The sequence below is a fragment of the Petaurus breviceps genome, unplaced genomic scaffold (genome assembly GCF_028583685.1).
Source record: "Petaurus breviceps papuanus isolate PSGF00001 unplaced genomic scaffold, PetGlider_PUasm1.0 186, whole genome shotgun sequence".
In the NCBI taxonomy this organism is placed as follows: Eukaryota; Metazoa; Chordata; class Mammalia; order Diprotodontia; family Petauridae; genus Petaurus; species Petaurus breviceps.
In genome coordinates, this window is record NW_027185798.1 from 15,950,528 (window position 1) to 15,974,112 (window position 23,585).

Below are 23,585 nucleotides of genomic sequence, written 5' to 3' on the forward strand. Positions count from 1 at the left end.
GAAGGAAGACACTGAGATTGGTGAAGACTTCTAGCAGAAGAAGGATTTTAGCTGAAGGAAGCCAGGGAAGCTATAGGAGGTGAGATAGAGGAGGGAGGATGAGTATTCCAGGAATGGGGAATAGTCAGGAAAAATTCCTGGAGGTGAGAGATGGGATGTTGGGTGAAAAGATCACCAAGAAAGATTATCAGAATGGGGACCAAACAGCCTTGGAAAACACCTACTTTGAAGGGGTCTAATAGAGGCTAAATTCAAGGAGAATTCGGTATCTTGGAAAACAGGAGCAGAGAGGATCAAGGATTGTCAGAGGATGATGTGGCCTAACTAACTAGGCCATTGGATGGATGGTAGGAAAAGAACTGGGAGACTGCTTTAAGAACCAGAAAGGGTAGTCCTGGTTCAGCTGCTACTTGGCTTTGCAGCATTGGGTTTTCCTCATTTATCATCATGTTTTCCTTATTTATAAAATAAAGGGGTAGACTTAGATGCTTGTCCAGGTGCCTTTCACCCCCAGCAGTCAATGTTTCTGTATTTGTGTGTAGTTGGCAGTACCGTGGTCTTGGAGTGGCCTTTCAGTGGAGCCCTGAGGACAAAAAACAGATCATTAGAGATAGAGGCATGAGTGGAGGGTAAGCAGATAAAGGGAGGGATTGTCCATGTCTTTTTTCCTAGAATTTTGGGAGGAAAGGGAAGAAAGACAGTGGTGTTTGAAGTATATGAGAGAGGGTGGGGAGGGGGCGGTGTGGGTGTGAGTAAAATGAAGATACCCGAGACATAGGGCTCCTGCCAGAGGATATGAAGCCAAATGGAGAAGCTGAATTAGGACAGAAAGGATGAATTTAATGTGAAATCAAGGTCTTTTTGGAGGTAAGAGGATAGAGTGGACAAATAACATGTTAGGAAGGGATAATGGGAAGGAAGGGGGGACTTCCTTTTTCTTCTAAGGTGGGAATGACAGAATGGACAAAGATACAGTGAGGTTTGGGGATCAGGGGAGCTCACATCCGACAGCCTGATTTGGGTAGAAGAGGAAGGGAAAGTTAATCTAAGACTGAAGAAAGTTACTAGGGCTGAGTTTAGTTAAAACCTTGGTGGTGGTAGTGTTTTTTGTTTTGTTTTGTTTGTAATTGGTGAATTATTGATTCATAGCAGTGATTTTGATTACTTTTTCTAGAAGTTTGGCAGTGAAAGGGAGAAGAGATGGGATTGTAGATTTTGGTTTGAACATTAGAAAACTGTCTCTTATAATTAGATTTTTCAATTTTTATTTCTGACGGTTGATTCTTCTAATATGCCATGATGTATCCTAGTGTAAAATGAATTAATTAGTACTAATGAATGAATGAAAAAATTTGTCATTAGAGTTATCTAAAGAAAATAATGATATTGATTGTAAAACCTTTGTTCTTTTTAGGCATGTAAAGAGAATCCCTGGGCCAACTGAACATAGATATTTTTATGAGATTGAGTCTTTAAGCTGGTACTGTTGGGCCTTCTCTGTGTTCTACATGTAGGGTTGTGGTTTAAGCTCTTTCTTTTTTGTGGCTTTTTACCACCAACACCACCACCACCCCTTTGTAAGACTCAGTTTGATACTTGACAGAAAACTTACATATTCATGATACCAACTTGCTTGTCCTTTTCGCCAGCATCCCACACCTTTCTCCCTTAGTACACTTTTTTTTTTTTTGCTTTTAAGCAATCGGTGTTAAGTAACTTGCTCAAGGTTACAAGGCCAGTTATTTCTGGGTGTGGTGCTGAGTGTCTGAGCCCGGGATTCGATCTCCAGGTCGTCCCAACACTGGAGCTGGTGCTCTTTACTCGCTGAGCCACCTGGCCGCCCCTAAGCAATTGGGGTTAAGTAACTTGCTCAAGGTTACACGGCCAGGTGTTTCTGGGTGGGTGCTAAGTGTCTGAGCCCAGGATTCGATCTCCAGGTCTTCTCAACACTGGAGCCGGTGCTCTTACTCGCTGTGCTACCTGGCCGCCCCTTAGTACACTTCTTACTAATACTAGCTTGCATATCTTGAGTGCTTTATACTTTTTAAAGCACATGGATGTATATGGTCTCATTTGATCTGCAGAACACTGTAATATGAGGTTGAGAAAGTCTAGGCTCATTAGCCCCATTGACCAGAAGAGGTGAAGGGACTATCCAAGTTCATTGCTAAGTAGAGATAGAGCTGAAGCTTGAACCCAGGTCACTTGTGCCACCCCTGGATATGGCATCTGTCATATTAGGTATATTATGTTTGGCCTAATTACCTGAAGTAGTCTCTGTTATTATGTAAGGTCTCATTTTAGGTTCACTAGCCACTGTTAATGAGTCCTTCAAATTTGTGTTTGATAGTTGAAATTTAAAAATTCTATATGTGTTGTGCTCTGTGAGTGCCAAAGGAGGGGAGCAGAGGTGTAGATTATACAAAAGGCATTCATTTAGCTTTGGAATATATTTTGTACCCATTTAACTGATCAAAAATTACTTAAATATTACAAAACTATAGTGAAGATTTATTCTGGGAGCTTAAAAGTGGTCTAGCTTTCCTTGTCCATGTATCTTCCCTGCCTCTAACATAGACACACAATCACAATGTTACCTTAGAATCACAGAGTAGAGGTAGATTTCCTCAACTCTTTCCGGGTCACTCAGTCCAGATTGAGGAGATAGATATTTTTGTTTAAACTGAGAAGTTGATACTGTCAAACAAATTGAAAACCAGAGTTCCCATATCAATCTTTCCAAAAAAAGGAGAAAAATATTTCATTTTATTGCAAAAGAAAACTTTGATAGTTTCAAATTAGTAAAAATTTCTGAGTTTTACAAGACGAGAATTCACTCAGAATGATACTGTTTGACCTCAATTTCTGGAGCCCAAACTAGGGCAAGGTCAGGAGAACTGATCTAGTTTTGGATCATGATCTGGCCTACAAAGACCTTAGGAGATTGGTGGTTTGGTGGATTTTAGCCTGGTGTTCAGGAACTTTTCCATATAATTGGTTTCCCTTATAATTTTATATGTTCTGTTTATTTAAAAACATTATGAGAAGGGTCCATGAGCTTTGCCTAACTGCTCAAGAGGTCCATGACATAAAAATATTCCAAATCTCTATAAGAGTGTGGTTCATTTTGAGCCTGCCTTACTTAAGATGCTTACCTCTGAAATTTCCCCTCTTAAAACCATCTCTAAATGGTGGGGTTTAACTTCATTGCTGGATGGTTCTCTCCTCCCACTAATTCACTTCTAGTAAAACTTGACTATGATATGCAAGCATCAAACTGTTATTTTAATTAGTCCCTTTGTATAGTTTTGTCATTACTATGTACCAGTACCACTTTTAGTAGGTATTTACAACCAGTTTAAAACAATGCCATTTCTCCAGGTGGCTGCTTTAGGAATTAATTAACTCAGATAATAATAATATTTAACATGATGCAGCAAAATCATGATTATTTTTGGTAATGGGGGACTCTGTAGTACTAGCAATCCAGTTTTTGTTATTTCAAAAACTTTTAAAGCAGCAATTTAAAACAAGTGATATTGATGTTCCTTTTTAAAAAAAATTGCTGCCATTTCCTACTGATTTGTCATGTTCCAATAGACCTTTTCCATGTAACAGGTATAGGTAAGAAAAACAATTGGCCATCTCTGCAAGCATCTGCCCCATTTTGCTCCTTTAGGCTTGAGAAGTCTTGGGTGGTAACTGCATTGATTATATTTTAAAGTCTTTTAATGTTTTCCTTTACATCATTATGGTCATCTTGGGAATTGTTCTGTTTCTGCTTGTTTCCCTCTGCTACCAGTTCATGAGTCTCCCACGTTTCTCTGAATTCTTCATGTTTCTCATTCCTTATTGTGCCATTGTATGTCAATACATTTTCTTTGGCCATTCCCCATTTGAGAGGTACATATCTTCTTTCCAGTTCTATGCTACTACCCCCCAAAAATGTTGCTATAAATATGTTTATACATGCCATGTAAGACTTTTCTCATCTTTGTCTTTGGCCTCCTTAGGGTTTATATACCTAATAAATATATTGCTGTTATCAAAGGGTATATAGATTTTTAGTGACTTTTTGAATATCATTGTAAATTGTTCACCAGAGACCAATTTACAACATTGCTAGAAAAACTTTCCTGTGTTTACATTCCCAAAGCCCTCCCCTCTTCACCATGTTTGTCTTTTGTCATCTTTGGCAACTTGATTAATGGCATGTGATAAGACCTTACAGTTTTTAATTTACATTTGTCTTATTAGTGATTTGTAATTTTTTTTTCAAATGTTTGTTAATAGTTTAGACTTTTCTTGTTTGCATATTTTGGCTATTAGGAAATAGTACTTGTTTTTATATATTTAGGTCAGGTCTCTATGTACCTTGTATATCAGGACTTTATGAAAGGGATTTACTGCAAATATTTTTCCCAGTTAACTGCTTCTCTTTTCAATTTGGTTATATTGTCTATGTTCATACAAAAGTTTTTCAATTTTATGTAATTAAAATTTTCTCTTTTGATCATTTTTATCTTTAGTTTAGTTTAGAATTCTCTCCCTTGTCATAGTTGTGTAAGATATATATTCTATTCTCATTTGGTTTTTAAATGATTGTGACCTTTTATATTTAGATCAGGTATTCATTTGAATCGTATTATGGCGCATGTTGCAAAATGTGGTTGGTCTAAGTTCTGCCAAACTGCTTTCCATATCACTTACCAGTTTTTGTCTAACAGGGAGGCTGTACCCCAGTAATTGGTGTTAGTGATCACCAGGCTGCTGTGTTTGATTGCTTCGGGGTCTTCCTTCCCTACTCTGTTCTATTTTATCAGCTCTTTTGTTTTTTAACTTGTTCTGGTTTTTATGTTTACTGCTTTATAACATTACTTTAAAATCTGGTAGTGTTAGGCCCATTTCATTCTTTCTTTAAAAAATATTTCTCTTGAGATTCTTTATCTTTTCTTTCTCTTGCCAAATTATGTTATTTGCCAAATTCTATAAAGTGATTTCTTGGTTAAATGTCTTACGTTATTAGAGTACTATTATTATTTTTATTTTATTGACATGACTCAACTATAAACATTAATCTCCCTCCAGTTATTTAAGACTTCCTTTATTTTTGTGGAGTGTTTTTATGGCAAATTTTGAGTACATCTTAGTAGATTCACTCCCAGATATTGTATGCAAGTTGAATTTTTCTATTTCCTCATTCTGAGTTTTGTTATCTATAGATAGGTGATTTTTTTTGTGGGATTATTTTGTATTCTTTTCTTCTACTGAAGTTAGTAATTGTTTCAATTAATTTTTTTAATTGAACCTCTTGGTTCTCTAAATAAAATATCATATAATATCTACAAAAAGATATACAGTCAGTCTTCAACTTTCTTGGATATAACATTCCTGGAAAATTACATGAAAGTAAAAAATGCAAATGTGGATGTATTACATCTCTGAAAGGTTTGGTTCCTGTGACCATGAAAAGCTGCAATCTTTCACTAGAAAACATACTTTTCCAAATACAGTTCTTTATTTCAAAACATTAATTCTGATAATATACACTTTTTGCTAGCACAGTAACCATGAAATAACTCATAAAATGAGATATGCAAAATACAATTGGGAACATGTAAAAAAAAATATATATATATATATACATTATTTTTTTCTTTTTGGAGGGGGGAAGGCAGAGCAACTGGGGTTAAGTGACTTGCCCAAGGTCACATGGCTAGCAAGTGTCAAGTGTCTGAGGTCAGATTTGAACTCAGTTCCTTCTGACTCCAGGGCCGGTGCTCTATTCACTGTGCCGCCTAGCCACCCCCAAAATATTTTTTCTTGCTAGTAACTCAATAGAATTCTCTGACCTTTGATGCTGACATCTCAATTAAAAAATCATTTATTTCAGGCAATATTCACTTTTCATAACACATGAAATCTACTGTCCCATAAATACTGTACAGCAAATAAAATTCTTTTTTTTTTGCTTTTTGGAGGGGCAGTTGGGGTTAAGTGACTTGCCCAAGGTCATACGGCTAGTTTTTGTGTTAAGTGTCTGAGACCAGATTTGAACTCAGGTCTTCCTGACTCCAGGGCTGGTGCTGTATTCACTGTGCCACCTAGCTGCCCCCAGCAAATAAAATTCTTAAAACTAAAACTTTTTGACCTGAATCTTACCTTCTGCTGTGTTAGATGTTAGTATGAGAGTTGTACTGTATACTACCCTATCAAAAGCTTCTCTCTCGGTTGTCTTCTAAAAACCAAGGTAGAAGGCACTGGGACCTTAATTGCTGCTGATGGAACACTTCACATCAGTCTCAGCATTACTTCTGACAGTCTGTACTTCATGAGCTGGTGAATGACACTGGAAATTATAAAGGATGTACCCGCTTGAAATAATCTATCAGCAATGTCTGTTTTGTGGACTGAGATTCTTAAGGGTGTTTGGAGTAGGAGAGCATAGCAGAGGGGAGTTGTCATTTAACCTGGAGGCTGCTGATGCCTCGATGTCCCTGGCCAGCTGGTCGTTAGGCCAACAGCTACTACAATTCCAGCATGAAGTTTATCAACACTTTTATTTTCTCACTAAGCCACATTACTGACTTTGCACACTTGAGCTTACAGCCTAAAGGATTTGCAACAACATACTTCGGGGGCATAATTGTAGCATAAAAAGGGTTGTGAGCATCAAGTTGGATATTTATAAAGTGTTACATAGTGCCTGGAACATCATAGGCGCTTAATAAATGTTAGTCCTTGTTACTTATCCTCACTGGGTTTCAATTTTCTCATCTCTAAAATGAGGGGGTTGGATTAGATGGCCTTCCAGTTCTGGAGTTAAGATCCTGTGCATAATATCTTCAGGAGTGATATTGATGTATAACTACCTTTCTATTTTGTCTTTCTCTCTAGTTTGGATGATATTAGTTATTTACCTATAGAAATAATTTTCCATCTTCTTTTTGAGAATCATTTATGTAATATTGGAGCTAATTGTTTTTGAATGATTTATTAATTTCCAAGTCAATCTTTGTTCTGATTTTTTTTTCCTTTTGGGTGTTAATTTTTGTTTTTGTTTAATTTCTTTTTCTGAAATTGAATTTAAACGATCTATTTCTTGGTTTTTTAATGTGTAGGGTTTTTTGGCAAACCTTTTCCCACCTTATTAAAATTTTCAGTTTTGTTGGCACATAATTGTGTAATAGTTTCTAATATTTCTTCATTTGTTGTGAATTTCCTTTCCTTTTTATTTTATTTTAGTAATCTAGTTGTCCTCACCTTTTTTCCTCTTAAAAATCAATAGCTAAGGGGCGGCCAGGTGGCTCAGCGAGTAAGAGTACCGGCTCCAGTGTTGGGACGACCTGGAGATCGAATCCCGGGCTCAGACACTCAGCACCACACCCAGAAATAACTGGCCGTGTAACCTTGAGCAAGTTACGTAACCCCAATTGCTTTAAAAAAAAAATCAATAGCTAATGGTTTTTCTGTTAATCTTTTTAAAGGAATAGTTTTTGTTTTATTTGTTAATTCAGCAGATTATTTTGTTTTTAATGTTATTTACATTCCATCATAGCAAAACAGCCTATTATGAAATGAGTGTTAGGCAGTGGAGAGGTTAAAATTTAGTCTTCACTGGGGCTGAGAGTCAAAAAACTTGGATAATCCTCCAACATCCGGGGGTTGGGGGGAAGTGGGGAACCCACATACAGAGCTGACTATAAATGGGAGCAACTTGATGGACAATAGTGTTGTCACTTCCCTCATTGATGCTGTTAGATAAGCTTGGAGGATATTTTCCATTGTACTCAAGATTTGTGTTTTCTATCTCCATGATAGTAATTCCATTCTTTTAGGTGACATCTGCGTGGATGATGATTAAAATGCACTTTAGCATCTCTGCAGTTCAGTTAAATGATCACTCATAGGTAGTAAGAAGCACAGTGTGTAGTCTTCCGTAGTGTTTATGGTCCTGAGTGATGATTAGAAGAGCCTTTATTGGAATCAGAAATTTTCAACTGGGTTCTGAGCTTGGGTGGTGATAATTCATTTCTGATTTTATTTTCTGGCTTATAAATACAGTCAGAATAAAAGATTTCTTCATTTTTGAAGGGAATAAGAATGTCAGTTACTTTAAAGTGATAAAATGTTATCATTTCTATTTAAGAAAGATATAATTATATTTTGAATCTTGTGGTTCCACTGCAACATTTGTTATATTTTTTTCATTTGCTATAATTTTCTTCATAAAGTGTTAGACATTGTGTATATATTCCTTAAGGGAGATGTTAAGGGTTGTGGAATTGTTCTGACAGAGCAGAATAATGGAAAACATTTTCATTGTTGTATTGATCAGATTGAGAGGTGTAGATGAGCCCTGGGAACATACATATCTTTGATTTGAAGGTGTTCTACCAGAGGGGTGGGGGTGTCTTTCTTAGTCTCATAATTTCTGAGCTTTGATAGGACCACTAGAAAGAGGCAGCAGGAATTTGAACTTTTCTGCTGTGTAGTAAAAGGAAAAAGATTCTAATAATGACTTACTTATATAGCGTTTTAAAGTTTCCTAAGTTCTTTCATGACAGTTATTCTGGGAGGTAGGTAATGTAATAATTAATCCCACTTTATAGCTGAAGAAATGGAGACTCTGAAAGGTGGTACACTTGCCCATTGTAACACAGCAGAAGTGGGATTTGAGTTGGGTGCCTTACTTCGAGTCTGGACATTTCACCAACTACACTGCTGCTTTTCAAAACTAGCTCCATTAGAGAGGATAATTCTTCGTGGGAGGAGTCTTTCTCACCCGTGATATGTTTTAAAGCATCATGAAAGTATGACTGTGGAATCAAAGATAAAAGCTCTCTCCTGAAGTTGGAATGTAATGTTAGTGTTCTGTGTAGTAGTGTCAGTCTGGTTAAATCCTGTTCTCCAATTAGGGAAAATAAATGAACAGTTTTTGGTTTCTGGGCATTGGTCTTCATTATTTGAGGTGCAAGGGCTTGTCTTCTTTGGACTCTGCTGACCTCCCTTACCTAATATTAGCTTTTATAAGGCTAGTGACTTTCATGGATACTTCTGATAACTCTTTATCATAGTCTCCTGCCTGCATTGTTGCAGAATAGTTTTATCCCCTTTTTCAAAAGTTGATATTGTCTGTCAGATCTGTTGTACAGTGATCAGCTTGGCTTTGTTTGGAGGATGCTTTCTAATTTTTGGAGAAATGCTGGATTTCTTCCTCTACCTTGAGCCTTTGATGTAGTTGCTTATTTGAAGAGAACAACTGTTTGTAAAAGGCATTGTTCTTTTCCTAGGTGAAGAGGATTTTTAACTTCTCAAGATAGCACCGATACTTAGTAAATGTCTGCCGGATAAGTAAAGAGAGCTCTGGTCACCTTGAAAATGTGCATCTAGATAATATTTTTGGCTTTATGTAACAACAGTAGGCTAAAAGCTAGGCCTTCCTGGTGAGAGAGAGCTGGAGGAAAGCTGCCATTATTCTTTAACAGTAAGTTTCCTATTATATAGAGCCTAGAAAGGATGAAGATCTTAATTTCTTTATGTGGGAGATTTAAGAAGGAAATAAAATATGAAATTGAGATTGTTGTGCTAGATCATTTGTACACAATTGCAAGAGGCTGATTTTGTATTTGAGAGGAAAAAATGTGAAGCAGGTCATTATCCCTTATACCAGTAACATGTGAATTTAGTTTTAGTACAGTGTGAAGAAGGTATGTTTTTTCTCCCATAAAACCTTGGCCAGCATTGTGTGTGTCAAACGTTTTATTTTTGTTAAATTATCTCATTAATATCTTTTGTTTTGATAGTACTTTCATTTCTGAATCTCTCCCACCATCTCCACTCAGGGAGCCATCCTTTGTAACAAGGAATAAAGAGGGAGAAAGCAGTTCAGTGGAGCTAAGCAGCCACCAGCTACGCCTTCTACAAAAGCCGGCTATGTGCGGCACCTCCATGTCCCCCCTCCCCCCCCTTCCAGGAAAGGAGGGAGGTGCTTTTCTTCCTCTTGTCTTCTGGGCCAGGGTTGGTCACTGTAATTGCACAGCATTTATTTGGTTTGTGTTTTCTCTCCCATTTATATGACAGTAGTCATTGTATGTGTTGTTTTCCTGGTTCTGTTGTCTTCACTCTCCACTGTCTCATATGTTCCCAAGCTTTTCTGAATTCTTAATATTATTTTTTTTTATTGTGACTTAGTAATATTCCATCACATTCATGTACCATGATTTGCTTAGCATTTCTATAATTGATGGGCACCTCCTTTGTTTCCAGTTCTTTGCTGTCACAAAAAGTACAGCCATTAATATCTTGGTGATTATTAAAACTTTCTGTCCTTCCCTCCCAGGGGTATCGCCTAGCAGTCAAATCTCTGGGTTAAAAGCTATGGACATTTTTAGCATTTTTAAAGTTTCTTAGGATGGTTGGACCACTTTACAGCTCTACTAATAATGTATTGATGTGTCATATATTTTCAAATAAAATGTTTCATGAAATCTTCATAAACACCCCAGGCTAATGAGTTGTAGGCATCACAGTCAGCTCTAGTGGTAGGAGGGGCTTCGACAGGACTTTACAGCTCATCTGGTCCAGACTCTTCATCTTAGAGATGAAAAAACTGAGATCCAGCTTTCAGTGTGGGGCAGTAGAAAGGCAGAATACCGTATTTGGAATCTGAGGCCTTGGGCTCCAAATCTGACTCTGCTTCTTACAGTGGGATATTGCTTATTATATAAGCAGCGATAACTGCACCTTCCTCACAGTTGTTGTGAAGGTCAGCGGAGATAGCATTTGTAAAAAGCACTTAACACAACCCCTGGCACATAGTAGGCACTTGATAACAGCTAAAATCTCCCTTCTACAGGAAGCCTGTCCCAACCTTCTGTCATCTCTTTCTTATTTATCCGGTATATGGCTTGCCTGTATAGATTTGTCTGCGTGGTATTTCCCCCCTCCCCCCTTAGATTGTAAACTTCGTGAGGGCAGAGGCTACCTTTTGCCTCTCTTTGTGTTCTCAGTGCTTAGCATCTTCCTGGCATGCAGAAGGCATTTAATAAATGCTTATTGCTTGCTTGTCTGACTAATGGGTCTCTGGGCTTCAGTTTCCTTATCTGCAGATTGAACACCTAAGGTTTTATAGTTTAGAAAAAGCTCTATAGCTCTGATCCTACAGGATCAAAGCTCTAACCAAGCTCTGATCGTACAGGGTCCAAGTGCCTTGTCTGAGGTCACATGGCTTGGAATGACAGGTGAGTTCAGGTACTGAGTCCTGGTTCAATATTCTTTGCCCTCCACTACACGGCCTCCCCTGTCTCATCAAGGCTTCTTGGTCTTTCACTGATAAGTGTGAGCAGAGGAATAGAATGTAAGTTGAAAAGAACTTTCCTTTTGTCACATGGCCCTCATCCCATGGAGGAAATACATAGCTAGGCCAGTTCTAGCTAAGATGTGTTGTAGCCTCGTGGAGAGAAACCTGAATTGGGTTTTAGAAGTAGGTCTGTTACTAACTGCTGTAACTACTACAGTAACTACAGTTACTACTTTAAGCCAAGGATGTTCTCTAGGCCTTGGTTGTCCTTGGTAAATAGGAGATTAACTGGGGGCTGACAGGCCCCTTAGACCTTGAAGATTCCTTGGCAGCCTGATTTTATTATTTTCCTTTGGTCTCAAGGGAGAGGGCTTGGTAGGAAGATGTCAGAGAAAGTGCCTAGCTGTCATTCTGCTTTGCTTTTACAACTTCTCCCAGGCTCTGATTTTGCTTTTGCCAAAAGGATGTGAAAGCGTTAGTAGGGACATACACGTTTGTTGTGTAAAATAAATTAATAGTTCTCAGGGCATTTTACTTTCTTAATTTTGTTTGTTAAAAATCTTATTAATTCACCAGCTACTGATTTGAGTGTTTACTCTGTGTATCATATTGTACTGAGTTTTATGTTAGGGATGAAGAAAAGTACAGAAAAATAAGACATGGTTTCTGCTCTTAAACTTATGAGGTCATTGAGAAAATGACATCTGAAGATTTAGGTAACAATGAAAGACTATAAGTGGGAAATGGGAAGTGAATTTTAAGAAAGCCCATGCAATCGGGAGTAGAGAGGAATGAGAGATCATTGTGGACTCTTGTGGTGACTGAAGCCTTCATATGGAAAGTTGGGCTTGAAGTGAGCCTTGAAAGGTGTGTTGGATTTGACTGGGCCTTCCTGGTAGGGGCACTAAATAGGCCGAGCAGCAAAGGGAGGGAAGCATACTGAGGTAAACAAGCACCAAGACAGTTCTCCAAGGCTCTGAGTTCTTGCAGGCCTGTGCTGGGAGAGGGAACTTTGCTCTTGAGGAACTCCCTAGAGCAAGGAAAGGCTTTCTCCAGACCTGTTCTTGCAGGGTGAATCCCTGGGAGAGAGAACAAGGAGGCAGAATTGTTCCTTGAAGAGAGTTACAGACCCAACTAATGCTGGGTACAAAGTAAAACTGGACATGAGAGGCAGAAACAGGATACTCAGCAGAGTGGTAAGGAAAGCTCTGCAGTGACTTTGGGCATCAGGGAAGGTTTGGCATAGGGAGGGGCTTGGGCCTGAGCTACCTGGAGAGTCAGGCAGCAAGCGTTTCTTAAGAACCTGCTGTGTGCCACTCTCTGTGCTGCCTTTACAGAATTAGCTGACAGGAATCTAGTCTCTGCCCTCAGGGAGCTTATGTACATTCTCTTCAGGGAAGAAAACACCTAGCAGGTATCTAAGTAAAGAAAGTCTGGAGAGAGGGGCGGCCAGGTGGCTCAGCGAGTAAGAGCACCGGCTCCAGTTTTGGGATGACCTGGATCAAATCCGGCCTCAGATACTCAGCACCACACCCGGAAATAACTGGCCGTGTAACCTTGAGCAAGTTACTTAACCCCAATTGCTTAAAAAAAAAAAAAAAAAGAAAGTCTGGAGAGTAATGGAGACCTGTGGGTCCTCCTTAGATGGAGCCATTCAGCCAGAGGGAGAGGCTGCATAGGCCCAGGGTACTTCCAGTGTGAGCTTTGGGCAAGAGGGAGTGTCCAGCAGGAAGAGGATTCTGGAGCATAGTTAAAAAAAAAAAAGATTTCAGGGGTTGTGAACTATTAAGTTGAGCTTCTGAGTGCTGTCTGATTGGGAGGCTTCATAAAGTTCAGTTGTTTCAGTGAAGTTATTCTCCAAAACCTGTTTGGGAGACTGGGGCCCCCTTTTTGGATTTTTTTTTTCAGAATTGGTCCTTGTACATCCTCAGTGGCAGTAGGTCTTTGGTCTTTTGGGTAGATTTGAGTTTTGTAAATAGATAAAAGTTGTTTTAAGGTCAGTAAAACAAACTGAGTGTAATACTGGTTGTTGTTTTTTTAAAGTGGTGACTGAAATAATAAGCTGTCTTAAGCAAAGGCCCTAACATGTTGTACATCCAAGTGTGGGTTTTATTTCTGGGAGAAGTGGGAGGCTGTCATTGCTTAAGCTTTTGGAATGGCGCATAGAAGGTTTCTTACCGTGACTTAAGAGTGTTCACTTGGATTTCCATGAATGTAGCCTAAGATTCTGCAGAGATTTCTTGTTGAAGCCACAGAAGGCTCCTGGCGACTCGGTCAGGCCTGCATAGCCTCTGCAGTCAGGCCTGTCTGATTCTGTACTACAGAATTTTTTACCTAAATGTAGAACTTTGTATGTTCATCTTGTTGGTTCCAGCCCAGCTCAGCCTGTTGATTACTTAGAACTTTAATTTCACCACCTGTGATATTATTTCCAGATTTGTGTTATCTGAATATTTAATCAGCATGACTTTTATGTTTTCATTGCCAAATTTTTGATGAAAATGTTGCTCAATGAGAGCTGTGAATTGCTCTAAGTCTTCTGGGATGAAGTCTGGAAGTATGCTTTAAAAATGGCTAAAATGGCCATACCCTTTGATCCAGAGATCCTGCTGCTAGTTTATACATCCTGAGGAGCTCACACAGAAAGAAAGGTCTCATGTATAGGAAAATGTCAATAGCAGCAATGTTTATAGTATCAAAGAATTGTTAAGAAAATAAGTGTCCATAGATGAGGAAATGGCTAAACAGACTGTGGTCTGTGAACATAATGGAATATTGTTGCACCCCCACAAAATGAATATGAAGAATTCAGAGAAGCTTGAGAAGACTTTTGAATTGATGCAGAGTGAATTCAACAGGACCAGGAAAACAATATACATGATGACTAGCACAGTGTAAATGGAAAGAACAAAACCCCCTCAAACTGAACACTGTGAATTATAATAATCAAGCTTGGCCCCTGAAAAGAGATGAGAAAATGCACCTCACTTCCTTCACTGCAGAACTGGGTGACTTTGGGTATGGAATATTACATTGGCTGTTAGATTTAATTAACCTTTTTGTTAGTTTTGCTGAACTATTTTCTTTTTCTTTGTTAGAAGGCATGGCTTACTGGGCAGAGGTAAAGGAAGAGATATATTTGGAAATGAAAAACATATAAAAATGTGAAAAGAAAAGTCTAAGGGGTGCTTAGGTACCCCATAGTCTGACACATACTAAGTTCTTAAGAAATACTTGCTGCTTGATTCTCCGTGGAGCCTAGGTGAGGGGCCCTGGCTTCATGTCTAGCCCCAACCCTATCCCCACACCAAACTTTTTCCGATCCCCAAAGCTACTAAGGAATCTTCCCTTCCATGCTCACACTGAGCATTTTGTTTCTACCTCTCCTGGGTCTTGTTTCACTTTGTCTCACAGTATTGGTTGGTGTCTGTAACTCCTTTCTAGGTAGACTTTGTCTAGGAACACACACTTATTACTTCAGTGACTTTCAGAGAGAGACAAAGAAAGAGTATCCAGATATACATGTATATGTATAGGTATGTGTGTTTGTCTCTCTATTTTTTTCCAACTACTAAACTCTTAAGTCTCAAATAACATCTTTTTATTTTTTTAAATCCCAATAATGCCTATTAAGGTATTACCGATAGATTGGTGCTTATTGAAATGAAGTGACATGTTGTAAATTGATCTGTGAGCTCAAGTTTCTGTTGGAAACTAGAATTGTATGTTCTTCTATATATATTCTATATTTATTGACAGATTCCACAGAATGTGGAATGCATGTGTACCTTGATTTACATTTTTAAGTTGATTTTTTTTTTTGCTCTAGAGAATGTTTTAAAAAACATTTGAAAATAATAGGCAGATCCACAAATAATGCTGAGTGACTTTCCTCCATAGCTGAAGTTATTATTAAATCATTTTGAGGGACTTGGAATTCTTGCCTTGAGCTTGTTTGCTTTCTTTTGATCATGTTCTGGTGATCTTCAGACATAACTGTTTTGCTTGGATGTTTAGGCCACAAGAGTCTGTTACATGGTTGGGGTACTTAGGTTAACTGCTGTATCAAATTAGGGATTGTTCTTTTGGAGTGAGCTGACAGACTTCTTAAATGCAAATACATGAAGTCATAATAATAATCTCAAGTACTCCATTTGGTCATATGGTATATATAAAAACAGCCTGAGACCTCATTAATGTTCTGATTACTTTTGTGACTGTAGTATCTTATGAAAGGTTAGAATTTAGGGTTAGGATTTATGGTTTAGTGAAAAGATAACTTGGAGTAGGAGTGGCCTGTTTGTGTGACCCCGAGTGAGTCACTTCTTTGAGCCTCAGTTTCCTCATCTATAAAATGTGTATCAGATACCAGTAGTTCCTGTTTTATAGGATGGTTGTGAGGATCCAAGGAGATCAGAATGGTGAAAGCCCTTGGTTAACTCTTGGGAGATATATGGGTTTAGTTCTCTTCAGCATGGTAGCCTTCTTAATTGTAGCCTCTAGGATAGACACTCAGCTCCCAGTGACTGACATGGAGCAAAACTTGGGCTGCTGAAATTTCTTAGTGCTTTACAAATCTGAATCCAAAGCCTAGTCACTTTAATTCTGCTTTCTGCTCTTATCTTTTCACCACATCAGACCAGGAGAATCAGAGTCAGAATTTTTTTTCCTTTTTTTTTTTGGAAGGCAGTTGGGGTTAAGTAACTTGCCCAAGGTCCCACAGCTAGTTTGTGTGTGTGTGTGTGTGTGTGTGTGGGGGGGGGGTAAGTGTCTGAGTGTCTGAGGCAGGATCTGAACTCAAGTCCTCCTGGCTCCAGGGCTGGCGCTCTACTCACTGTGCCACCTAGCCGCCCCTTAGAGTCAGCATTTTAAGTTTCTGCTATGTACCAGGCACTGGTGATATGAAGATGAAAAGAAAACTTCCCTTGCCTTCAAGGAGCTTATATTTTATTAGTAGAAAATAACATGTACCTAGAATATTTAATTAAAAATGCATATAGAGGGGCGGCCAGGTGGCTCAGCGAGTAAGAGCACTGGCTCCAGTGTCGGGATGATGTGGGGTTCAAATCCGGGCTCAGATACTTAGCACCACACCCAGAAATAACTGGCCGTGTAACCTTGAGCAAGTTACTTAACCCCGATTGCTTAAAAAAAAAATTGGGGGCAGCCAGGTAGCACAGCGAGTAAGAGCACCGGCTCCATTGTCAGGATGACCTGGGGATCAAATCTGGGCTCAGACACTTAGCACCCACCCAGAAACACCTGGCCGTGTAATCTTGAGCAAGTTACTTAACCTCTATTGCTTAGGCGTGGCCAGGTGGCTCATCGAGTAAGAGCACCGGCTCCAGTGTCGGGATGATGTGGGGTTCAAATCTGGGCTCAGATACTCAGCACCACACCCAGAAAGAACTGGCCATGTAACCTTGAGCAAGTTACTTAACCCCGATTGCTTAAAAATAAAAAAGTGCATATAGAGTCATACTTCTTGGACACCATGTTGCCTTGACTCGGACCATCACCTCTACTCTCCTCCCCAGCCACGTACTTTGTTTCTCATGGCTCTGATAGGCCAGTTTTTGCCTTATCTTGCTGGGGCTTGGGTTTCTAGGCCAACTCCCTACACTAGTACCATGCGACCTTATTTATGTGCTTTTTTCCCTTTTCAGCTCTCCTTATGTATTTTCTTCCCTTACTAGAATGTGATCTTCCTGGACTTCAAGGACTCTCTTCCTTGCTTGTATTTGCATATTTGCATCCCTTAGCACCTAGGACAGTGCTTGGCATATAGTACGTACACACAGGTACCCATTTGTCTGCCTGGAGAGATCAGGCAAAACTTTGTGTAGGAAACCAGGGAATTTCATGAGCCAGAAGTGGGGGGAAATGAGAAAAGAATACTGATGTTAGCCCACATTTAGACATTGCTTTCCAGCAGAAGGCATATTCCTTACCTAAGCCTTTTTTTTTTTTAAAGCAATTGGAGTTAAGTAACTTGCTCAAGGTTACAAGGCCAGTTATTTCTGGGTGTGGTGCTAAGTATCTGAGCTTGGATTTGATCCCCAGGTCTTCCTGATACTGGAGCCCATACTCTTACTTGCTGAGCCACCTGGCCGCCCCTAAGCAATTGGGGTTAAGTAACTTGCTCAAGGTTATATGGCCAGGTGTTTCTGGGCGGGTGATAAGTGTCTGAGTCCTTACCTAAGCCTTTTGAGGTAAACTGTGCAAGTATAAAAATCTTGCCCTTTCAGATAGGGAACTCCTGAATGCAGGTAAAAACCTCTGCAACTTAGAACTTGGAACACTAAGGACTCCAGTAAGTGATTGCCCAGATGAACAACCAGTACGTGCAATTGATAGGGTGTACTTGAACCCAGGTCTTTCTGGGTAAAGGTCAGGCTCTCTATCCACTATGCTCTCGTTACTGTCTCTCTTGCCATTTTATGTTAGGAAAAAATATTGTGCCTGAAGTGTTATGGGAAAGAGGTTTTTTTTTTTTTTTTTTTTTTACTTCTCAACATTTATGTGTTGGAAAAAAGATGCTGGAGAAATGCATGCATAAATGTGGTGTGCCCAGAGATAAACAGAATAGTTCCATGCTAGTGAAGAAGTGGTGAATGCCCAAATAATTTCTTTTTAGCTGTGGATTTCATTTTAAAATTTATGTTTCTATGTTTGGGTTTTTTTTTTTCTTGGACTTTTTACTTGTCTTGAAACATGACATTTGGGTTTAAAAATTGACTGTAGGTAATCTTCAGGTGCACAGTTAGATTCAAGCATACAGCAAAGCACATGTCAGTCTCGTTTGTTATTTCAGTTTGTGTTAAATTACTGCTCCCATTATCAGTACCTGGGAGAGGTAGTGTACTGTAGTGCGGAGAGTGAAGACCACAGAACCAGGAAGACCTGGTGTGGACTCACTGCTTCTCAGGGCTCTGGGCCAAAATGACCTGGACAGCTCCCACGAGGAACCAGCTTTACATGACGTTGGGAAACGTTGAACAAAATCAAGAAGAATCCAATGTAACAATGTTCATTGGAGGTTTTCTGAGTTAACAGGAGGCCAGCAGGGATCTTTTGAGTTTGATTCCACTGCTCCCAGTCAGCTTTCTTAGACTTAGAATTTGCAAAGAAGGTGCAGACTTGCCTCAGTAGAAGGGCTTTCCTTACCTGGAAGTTCCATCTGAAGTCACAGGTCTGGTCCCAATCTTCTTTAGGAGATGATATATAGGTATATAAGTTTTTCCAAAAGCCCTCTTATGAGGCATGAATCCTACCCTTCCAAAATTACCTTGTATCTGTGTGTGTGCATGTGTTCTCTCTCTCTGATAGACCATAAGCTCCTCAAGGTCAGGGACTGGTTCAGGCTTTCTTTAAATTTCCAGAGCTTATCTTGGTGCTTGGCACATACCAGGCATTTAATAATGCTTGCAAATCAGTTGTTGGTTGATGCAAACCTGCTTTATTGCTTTATGGCAGTCTGTTGGTAGGGGTATACAGCAGCCAGTGGTTATCTCTTGGTTTTATAAAAACTTCAAGGTCAGGGACCATGGATTCCTTTTTTTCGCATGACCTAACATCATATCTGATATGGTGCTTTGTACAGAGAGGAAACTTCCTGGAGCTCCATCCCCTGTTAGACATTTGGAACGACTTTCCTTTAGTTAGTAATGAGGCAGTGGATAGAGAGCTGACTTTGAAGCCATGAAGATCAGGGGTGTTTTAAGTCCTACTCTCCCTCTCCTTCTCCCTCTTCTTCCCTCCCTTTCTCATTCTCTCTCTCTCTCTCTCTCTCTCTCTCTCTCTCTCTCTCTCTCTCTCTCTCTTTCTCTCTCTTTCTCTCTCTCTCTCTCTGTCTCTCGCTCCCAACACCTTCCCTCCTTCCCCCCCTCTCTTTCTCTATTTCTTTCTCCCTCCCTCCTTTTTCTCTCACACACACATATATGCACAATGCACACTGTGTGACTTTTAGTGAGTCACTTAACCTCTCAGTACTTTTCTAAGACTCTTAAATAACACAGAAAGTGGTCCTGCATTGGTGAAGGAAGTTTCCTCTCCCCTGGAGTCCCTCATACTTCATATGAAACCACATCTCTTCCCTAGCCCTAACCCTAGATTTGGAATCGCAATGGCTATTTATAACACTTAGAAAGATTTGGTTGATAAGTGTGAAGTAAATGATTAAAGTGACGTTTTTCAGATTAGTTTTGGATTTGTTGTTACCATGCTTTTGTGTTGACCCAACTGGCAGGTATGCTCCAAACTGACTGAAAATGTTGAGTCAGGAAGATGAGTAATAGTGATAGATGAAGCGGACTCTTTATTCTGTGCATTGTGCTGTGTCTCCTGCTGAATTAAATACAAAATAAGTGAGACCTACAAGGAGTTGATGAAGTAGAGAATTAGTATGGGACTTAAAAAAATAATTTTATTTAGCAAATGGCCTAGAGGCAGTTCAGAGCTATTCAAAACGTTTGAGGTTTGGGATCAGTTTTTTAGGAACATCAGTTTTGCAGCTGTATGAAAGATGGATTAGAAAGGAGAGGGACCAAAAGAAGTTAAATAAGGGGTGATCTGGGTGTCCTGGAAGCACAGGTTATTTAAGAGTCTTAGAAAAGTGCTGAGAGCACTGAGAGATTAAGTGACTCAATGAACAGTGACAGTGTGTGTGTGTGTGTGTGTGTGTGTGTGTGTGTGTGTGTGTGTGTGTGTGAGAGAGAGAGAGAGAGAGAGAGAGAAATGGGACTTAAAGCACCCCTGGTCTTTGTGGCTTTCAAGTCATAAATTTATCATAAAAAGCTTTCTTTGGAAAAAGAATCTAACCTTTATTTAGAGAGTTTATTATTCATTATATTATTACATTATTTTTGTGCTTTAAACATTTAAAATTTTATTTATTTTTCATTTTTAACATTCATTTCCACAAAATACTGAGTTACAGTTTTTTCTCCCCATCTTTCCCCTACCCCCACCCCAAAATAGCAAGCCTACTGAATACCCCTTTCCCCAATCTGTTCTCTCTTATATCCTCCCTCATCCCTCCCCCCCAACTTTCTTGTAGGGAAAGATAGATTTCTATACCCCAGTGCCTGTATATCTTATTTCCCAGTTGCATGTAAAAAACATTTTTTTTTAAACATTTGTTTTTAAAATTTCGAGTTCCAGATTTTTCCACTTCTTCCCTCCTTACCCACCCCCAGTGGGAAGATAAGCAATTCAATATAGGTTGTACATGTGTAGTTACCCAAATCATTTCCATAGTTGTTACATTGTGAAAGACTAAATATATTTCCTTCCATCCTATCCCACCTCTCATTTATTCTGTTTTCTCCTTTGACCCTATCCCTTTTCAAAAATGTTTGCTTCTAACTACCCTCTCTCCCAGTCTGCCCTCCCTTCTATCATCCACCCTCTTATCCTGTACCACCCTATTTTCTTATAAAATACCCAATTGAGTGTATGTTGTTCTCTCCTTAAGCCAAATTCAGTGAGAGTGAGGTTGTCCCATTCCCTTTAACCTTCCTGCTCTTCCCCTCCATTGTAAGGTTTTTTTTTGACTCTCTTATATGAGATAATTTGCCCTAATCTATCTCTCCCTTTCTCCTCCCAATAAATTCCTCTGTTGCCTCTTAATTTTATTTTTTAGATATCATCCCTTCATATTCAACTCATCCTGTTCCGTCTGTGTATACATGAACATACGTATCCCCATACTCACATATATATTGATATACACATGCACCCTCCTATACATATATATATATGTATGTATACATATATATTCCCTTCAACTTTCTTCATACTGAGAAAAGTCTCATGAGTTACAATTATCATTTTTCCATGTAGGAATGTAAATAGTTCAACTTTAATAAGTTCCTTATGATTTTTTTCCTGTTTACTTTCTCATGCTTCTCTTGCTTCTTGTATTTGGAAGTCAAATTTTCTGTTCAGCTCTGGTTTTTTCATCAAGAATGCTTGAAAATCCTCTATTTCATTGAAATACCATATTTTTCCCTGAAGCATTATGCTCAGTTTTGCTGGGTAGGTGATTCTTGGTTTTAGTCCTAGTTCCTTTGACTTCCAGAATATCATATTCCAAGCCCTTTGATCCCTTAATGTTGAAGCCGCTAGGTGTTGTGTTATCCTGATTGTGTTTCCACAGTACTCACATTGTTTCTTCCTGACTGTTTGTGGTATTTTCTTCTTGACCTGGGAATTCCGGAGTTTGGCTTTAATATTCTAGGAGTTTTCTTTTTGGGATCTTTTTTAAGAGGTGAGTGGTGAATTTTTTTTTTTTAAGCAATCGGGGTTAAGTAACTTGCTCAAGGTTACACAGCCAGTTATTTCTGGGTGTGGTGCTGAGTGTCTGAGCCCGGGATTCTATCTCCAGGTCATCCCGACACTGGAGCCGGTGCTCTTACTCGCTGTGCTACCTGGCTGCCCCGGTGAACTCTTTCATTTTCTCTTTTGCCCTCTGGTTCTAGAATATCAGGGAAATTTTGCTTGATAATTTCTTGAAAGATGATGTCTAGGTTCTTTTTTTGTTCATGGCTTTCAGGTAGTCCAATAATTTTAAAATGATCTCTCCTGGATCTATTTTCCAGGTCACTGGTTTTTCCAATAAGATATTTCACATAGACTTCTATTTTTTCATTTGTTTAGATCTATTTTATAATATCTTGATTTCTCATAAAGTCATTAGCTTCCAGTTGCTCCAATCTAATTTTTAAGGAGTTATTCTCTTCAGTGAATTTTTGGAATTCCTTTTCCATCTGGCAAATTTGGCTTTTTAAGGCATTTTTTTCTCACTGGCTTTTTGGGACTCTTTTGCCATTTGAGTTAGTCTATCTTTTAAGGTATTATTTTCTTCAGTGTATTTTTGGGTCTCCTTTAGCATGCTTTTGACTTGCTTTTCATGATTTTCCTGCATTATTTTCATTTCTCTTCCCAATTTTTCCTCTACTTCTCTTAGTTGATTTTCAAAATCCTTCTTGAACTCCTCCATGGCCTGTAACCAATTCATATTTTCCTTGGAGGCTTTTGATGCAGGAATTCTGACTTCACTGTCTTCCTCCCGCTCTATGCCTTGAACCTTTTTGTCCTCCAAAAAGGATTCTATTGTCTGTTTGTGCTTATGTTGTTTGCTCCTATTGCCAGCCAGTTATTTGACCCTTGAGTTCTTTGTCATGGTAGAACTCTGCTTCCAGAATGGAGGGAGCTTTGTCCCAAATCACTGGGTTTTTCGCAGTTGCTGGAGCTATTAAGAGGGTGCTGTCTCTACAGCCCCCACAAGCTCACAGTTCGCACACCCCAGGACCACCACCCAAGACCTTGATACAGATCCAAGCAGGTTAAAGCAAAAGTGATTACCCTCTGAATAGTCACTTGGTCCCCCTACAATCTGTAGGCAAGGAACTCCTGAGGCAGCCATATGGTGCAGCCGCCGTACCTCTGCTGCTTCTTGCTCTGGGGGCAGCAGATAGACTGAGCTCTTTGGTTCCCCCCGTTCCAACAAAGTTCCACACTGACCTTTTACTTTGGCATTTATGGGTTGAGAAGTCTGAAAGTCTTCACAGCTGCTGGTTATTCACTCTCCTGAACTCTTCTCTGACCGCTGCTGGTCAGGCGGCCCTGGAACTGTTGTTCCTGTGAGACTGCACTCCACTTCCAGTGCACTGTGATAGACCTTTCCTGTCTGCCTGCTGTCTGTCTTCAGTGGAAGATTTGTTTCTCTGTCACTTTGTGGGTTCTGTAGCTTTAAAGTTTTTTTATAGTCATTATTTTATGGGTATTGGAATTGTTTGGAGCCAGAGCCCAAGCCAAGTTTGTACTTCTACTCTGCCATCTTATCTTTACCCCCTACAAATTTTTTTTAATCATCCAAGATCCACCTTTTCATAATCCCACTCTCCCCTTCTCCAAATGAGAACACAAGAAAAGAAAAACACATTACAAACATGTATAAGAAAATTTCCATATTGGCCATGTCCTAAAAGAAATTAGAGTCATTCTGCACTGAGCCCTTCAGCTCTCTCTTATGAGGTAAATAGCATGTTTCCTCATTAGTTCTCTGGAATCCTAGTTAGTTGTTATCCTGATAAGAGTTCAGCACATGAGTAGTCTGTCATATTTACATACCATAATTCATTCTTCTGTTCCCAGTTAATGGGTACCCCCTCAGATTCCCATCCTTTGTCATCTCAAAAAGAGCTATAAATATTTTTTGTTTAGTATTAGTTTGCTTTACTTTAGGACTCATCCCTCCCTAAATCTGCCCTTTCCTAAT

General features: G+C 39.2%; 1 protein-coding gene across 12 annotated transcripts in view; it reads left to right on the forward strand.

Moving 5' to 3' along the window:
• The window catches only part of NCOR1 (nuclear receptor corepressor 1), a 211,728-nt gene that overhangs the window by 10,595 nt on the left and 177,548 nt on the right, over window positions 1–23,585 (forward strand). The window lies entirely within an intron of this gene.